Source organism: Eucalyptus grandis, chromosome 9 (genome assembly GCF_016545825.1).
Source record: "Eucalyptus grandis isolate ANBG69807.140 chromosome 9, ASM1654582v1, whole genome shotgun sequence".
Classification (NCBI taxonomy): Eukaryota; Viridiplantae; Streptophyta; class Magnoliopsida; order Myrtales; family Myrtaceae; genus Eucalyptus; species Eucalyptus grandis.
The window spans coordinates 21,538,912-21,544,573 of record NC_052620.1 but is presented as its reverse complement, the minus strand read 5'-3'; the positions used below and the strand labels follow the sequence as shown (position 1 = coordinate 21,544,573).

General features: G+C 35.7%; 1 long non-coding RNA gene across 2 annotated transcripts; it reads left to right on the top strand.

Moving 5' to 3' along the window:
* The first annotated feature begins 2,638 nt into the window (after nt 1-2,638).
* LOC104418573 lies at nt 2,639-3,811 on the top strand. 2 transcript variants are annotated; one of them, XR_005546401.1, is made up of 3 exons: nt 2,639-2,743; nt 3,139-3,227; nt 3,395-3,811. It is a non-coding gene; the product is annotated as an uncharacterized LOC104418573 (long non-coding RNA). The 2 variants fall into 2 exon arrangements; XR_720707.2 differs by lacking the exon at nt 2,639-2,743 and adding an exon at nt 2,880-2,995.
* Nucleotides 3,812-5,662: the final 1,851 nt, after the last annotated feature.

The window sequence follows — 5,662 nt, the reverse complement described above, 5'->3', positions numbered from 1 at the left end:
TTGCCACTCCCTTCTGAATCACAACGTAAACCGATGATCCTCAAAATATAAACATAATATAGCAAAATGATTATACTAATCAACATCTCCATACTATCGACAATGAATTAAATAGGATAGAATCTTCAATTTATTATACTCTTATGGATTACCAAAACTTGGATCCCTTAAATCACCAATCTTTAAATCCTTTGAATTTCCTAAAATCTATGGTTCATAATTTGTTAAAGCTATAGAATATAGAAGGAGGTATTTAGGAAGAATGCCAATCCTTGACACCAATGTTAGAGGACCTCCAACGGTGGAAACCTCGAGGATAACATGATTTGTTATCAATGATACTCCAAACCAAATTTATGTCCTTGAAAAATCCAATGAAGAATCTAAAAATGAATCAATTCCTGAAATAAATAGACTCTTACGGAAAAACCCCCAAAAGATTACTAGAGAGCCACACTTCTTGACATTGCTCTAGAATAATCATCGCATACGATTCAAAATTATTATTCTCCCGATGCAATTTATGAATGGAATATAGATGATGTCCCTAAAATAATATTATTAATATTCAAAATCAAATGGTTATAGTAGCAAATGCATATAAAACTAAAAAAACTTTTCCGATCATGTTGATGCTAATTTTTTAGTAGCCAGTTTTATAGGGTAATTTAAAGGTTGGTGGGATAATTACCTCACTGATGAACAAAAAGCTCAAATTTTAAATACATATAAAATAGATGAATATGAAGAGCGTATTGAGGATGCAAATGGACAAGCCATCCGAGATGATGTTTGTACTCTCATATCTATTCTAAATCCCAACACTTTATAGGAGACCCAATCATATAAGAGATATAAATCAAGATCTTTCAATTATTAAATGCAAATCCTTAGAAAGATTTAGAGAATATAAAGATCTTTTCCTACAAAGGGTAATGGTTAGGCCAAATTATAACAAACCCTTTTTTTGGAAAAAAAAAAAACTTTTTTAGAGGATTACCTTGTTAGGTAACCGGGTTCACAATAAATAAGAGAAAAATACAATGGTCAAATAACTTATCACCTATTATCATCTGGAGAATTAATTTCATTTGTTTTATAAATAAGGAATACAAATGTGTAATTCAATCAAATTACAAAAATAGCTTAAAGAAGAACAGTCACCAATAGGGATTTAGGAGATTTATGTGCTCCATATGATCCTTCATGCAATGAACCATCAAAACCAGAGTGTAAAGGAGATTGTCCTTCAAAAAAAAAAAAAAACACACAAAAAATTATTTAAAAAAATCACAGGCTAATAAACAAAATAAACCCAAAAGAAAAACCTGAAAAGAAAATTAACAAGGATATTAAAGGTTTAAATTTTGGAAAAGAGGACATATTTCAAAATACTGTTGAATAAATAAAAGATTAAATGAGCTCTTATTAGATGAAGAAACTCTCTATCAACTCAATAACATTATGGTAGCCATAGATCATAATACCTCTTCAGAAGACTTTCTTGAAGAAGAGAGTTTTCAAATCAATAAAATAGAAACCTCCTTAGACTTAGAACATAATGATTCCTCTCTTGGTGAACCAACACCTGAAATCAAAATACACACACATACTTGATTTTGACATTGGAGTCTTTAACTAGGTTAAAAAAACCATTGCAAGGTCTGCTATTAGCTTAGAATGTTCATCTAGAGCTAATTAATGATCTTTCTTCAAATTAAATGAAAGATATGTAGCTTGCCTAAAACTCGATTTGAACATGGTAGGTCTCATATTGAAATTGCATTGTCTCTTAGATTGACAAAGAAGTTATCGGTAATTTCAACATGCATCCTCATTACCCAATAAGATAAATGAGAATTTTGAGAGCAATGTTTGTCATTCGGTGTATTGAAGTTAATGGATCCATGTGGATGGAGTGGTTGCATGCATTAGTCAAAATTAGTGATTCAAAGGTCTAGACGTTGCCATCACATATATGATTTTTTTAAGTATTATACTTCCATCTTTGAAAAAGAGGACATATGTAAAATGGCATAATCGGTGTGAAATCAATCACTTATGGTGTGAACATGGTTCTCCTAAGCATCTCACTTAAGTTCTTCCCTTTTTCGGCCAGAGAAAAGTCTGAATTAGGTTCAACCAATGTGTTTAGGTACTCTACATTTTGAGATTTTAAATATAATCCTAGAAACTTACATGCATTACCCTCTCTATGAAGTCGACACAACCTTATTGTTCTCACAAGGGCTTAACCAATAGCGGTCTCATTTTAAATGTTTCTTGCATCTTGGGATTCGTCTGTCAATGAACGTAGCATGGTCGATCGAATAGATAAATCATTGAAGAGTTCAACTGTATCAAGAGTGGAGAACAAGTTAAAGGTATTCGAGAAGTTTCTTGAAGGTGATGTGGACTAGGTCTTTTTTTAAGTGTGTCCTCTTTTATTGTCCAGGCTCGTCTTGACTTTGTCGTTGCAAGGGGCATAAAGTCATGTGATAGTTACCAACTCCCGCGTGGAATCTTGTTGGAGGCAATCCTGATTTAGCCTACATTGAATGACCATACGAAACAAGATGACACGAGCTATTTCGGGTATTAAATTTCTTGCTCCTTGTTCAAACTGGCCATATTTGGTTGTTTGGTTGAATTGGTAAACGAATTCAAAATGTGATCAAGTCATAAATGTTTGAAACAAATGTTCTTTTGAGCAAGACATCCAGAGCATTTTCCTCCTTCAGAGGTGATTTTTCTATCCTTTGTCCTAGAGTTGATTCATACATTGTGAGATTGTTATTTAACCCCTTTAACAAGGATACATCTTTCACAATCACGAGCTATTTCGGGTATTAAATTTCTTGCTCCTTGTTCAAACTGGCCATATTTGGTTGTTTTGGTTGAATTGGTAAACGAATTCAAAATGTGATCAAGTCGTAAATGTTTGAAACAAATGTTCTTTCGAGCAAGACATCCAGAGCATTTTCCCCCTTCAGAGGTGATTTTTCTATCCTTTGTCCTAGAGTTGATTCATACATTGTGAGATTGTTATTTAACCCCTTTAACAAGGATACATCTTTCACAATCAGACTGCAATTTTGACAATTTCTTCACTAACAATCTTTCCTCTATATGGTCCAGCAAAGATTACCATTGCCTTCATCTACTTGAGTGAGATGGACAAACGTGGTTGGATCCCGTGTCATGTGTTTTGAGCATCCACTACTAAGGTACTGTTCGTCTTATTTCAACTTTCTTTGCTTCAAAACTACAAAATTAATCAAATTCATTCTTTCTATGGTACCTTGAACTTGGGCCTTTTTTGATAGAGACAAAAAAAGAAGAAGAGAAAATCTAATTTCCCAAAAGTTTCTCACCCATTTCTTTTCCTTTTCAGAAAAATGGCATACAAGGCGAAAATGAGCACTTCTATCCCAATTTGAACGTGTATAATATAGTGCACCCGTGAATTGAACAAAATGTGAGTGATAATAAATTTTGTACTCGAAAGCCGTGAATTTTGCACTTCTATCCTAATTTTTGTCGGGTATTTCTTCCTCTTGATGGCTCGCTTAGCTTTGAGATGCCCCCCGACATTGCATTACACGTCTCTGCAATATCTGTCACATATGTCATTGAATTAAAAGATGTGACTGGAGATGAAAGAGTGCAGCAATACCTCATTTCGTGAGTCATGAATCAAGCGTGCTTGAAGCTGAAATGCGTCATTGGAGTCTTGGGCAACGTGGCATGTTGTCACCATGTTATTAATAATTCCCATATGTCACTTTGTTATGCTGTCTTTTAAACTTGGTTCGAAAGGATCACTTGGTGTTGTTCTTTTTTATCTTGTCTTCTTCCAACTTTAATCTTCCATGTACTCAGCTTTGGTCAGCTTTCGCATCTACAGGGGTTCGCCCAATGATCCGGCGCATTCGTAAGCTCTATTTGTATGATGCCATTACCCAAAGGAGGCAACATGGGTCGGAAACCCAATTTTCAACTTGACTTTAGTGAGCCGAGTCGTAATATGACCCACCTAAAATTTTGAAAACGGATTGAAATGAGTTTAAAGAATCAAAACCCAACTCTATGTGGATCTTTATGGGTTTGCACCAGACTCATATCAACCAATTTTCACTACTAACTCAAGCCCATGATATAATTATGTGAAAGGGAGAATTTTAGAAGAAGACAATAGAAACAGATACCTGTAGGTGACTGGGATCATGCAAGAAGGAAACCTAGGACGATCTTACTCTCAAATCCTAAGAGCAGAAAGAGATCCGAAGGATACTTTGTAGGAGGAAAACCTAAATGAACTAGCACTTCAACCTCATGGCCGACCAACGCTGTAGGACATAACGTCTTAATCGGGACTATTCCCTTCCGAAAATTCAAGAGGAAACTCCATTTCGACAGTCATGCTGATGCCGGTGAAGTTCGAGTGAAACACGGACGAGGACTCCTCAGATGAACGATGCTCCATAAAATCTTTCGCGCAATTTGATCCTTCAAAACTCAAACCAGTGCCAATCAAGAGGTCTTTTTCCAAGGTCATAACGCAAGACGGCGATTCCTTTGGGGGTTAGAAAAGCTCGAACTTTTCCTTTACATAGTCGAGGCAGACTTCCGTGGATCATGTCTATGCTGAAAATCTGCATAATATTATTCAAGTCATCCTGCATTAGAACGGACTTTCATGGAGACATGCCGTGGATGGGCTGAACGTAGTATGAAGAAAAAGGATAAATCCTCCAAAGGCCCATGAGGCTTAATACAAACAGGCTTGTAGCACTAGCCCATGTAGGTCGAGATCAACGATCACTCGTTCAACTTTAGTATCAAGAGCTTTTCCATTAAAATGGCCGTTCCGAGTCCTCAACGGTCTGACGGTTGTTGTGTCCTTAAATAGGAACGACACTTTCAAGGAGTGTAACGTAGCTTGGGTTTGAGGTTTAGAAACGAAACGAAGCGAAACATTGTCATCAAAGATCTAAGGCCCAAAGCCCACACGGCACTTGATGCAGATGAATGGAGTCAAAATGACTGTTGTGACTTACTTCATTTGTGCACACGTCTTTCCTTTTGCACCTCCATTTCTTTCCGTTTCTCTCTTACATGACATGTACATATGCACATCGTCACTGGCTACCAGATCCCTCCTCGTAGTTACCAGTTGAGAGGGTTGGTCATCGGCCGAGGAGACCTCATTTAGGAGTCGATTCACTTGGGCCCTCTCTCATCTAACAGAGAATATGCATTGGGTTCACATGCTTAAGGATTATGCGGATCCACGTGGGGACCAACCCATCTCATGTGTGGACGAATGTTCCACTATTTTGGTAGTTTTTTTTTTTTTTTTAAGAACAATGCCAAAGGAGTATCTAAATACTTTTAGATAAATTATTCAAAAAGTCCTAAACTTATTAAATGATGGCCAATTCAATTCTAAATTACTCAATTTGACTAATTTAGTTCTAAATCTTTTGATAATTTGACAATTTAGACTTTCCAAAAAAAGTTGGTCAAAAATCATTGATGTTGTTATTAACTGTCCTACATGACACAACTAGTGGTAATGAAGACGGTATTTATAATTTTTTGTTATTTTTTTTATTTATTTTTATTTATTTTTTTTCTTTTTTAGCATTCATCTTTTTAG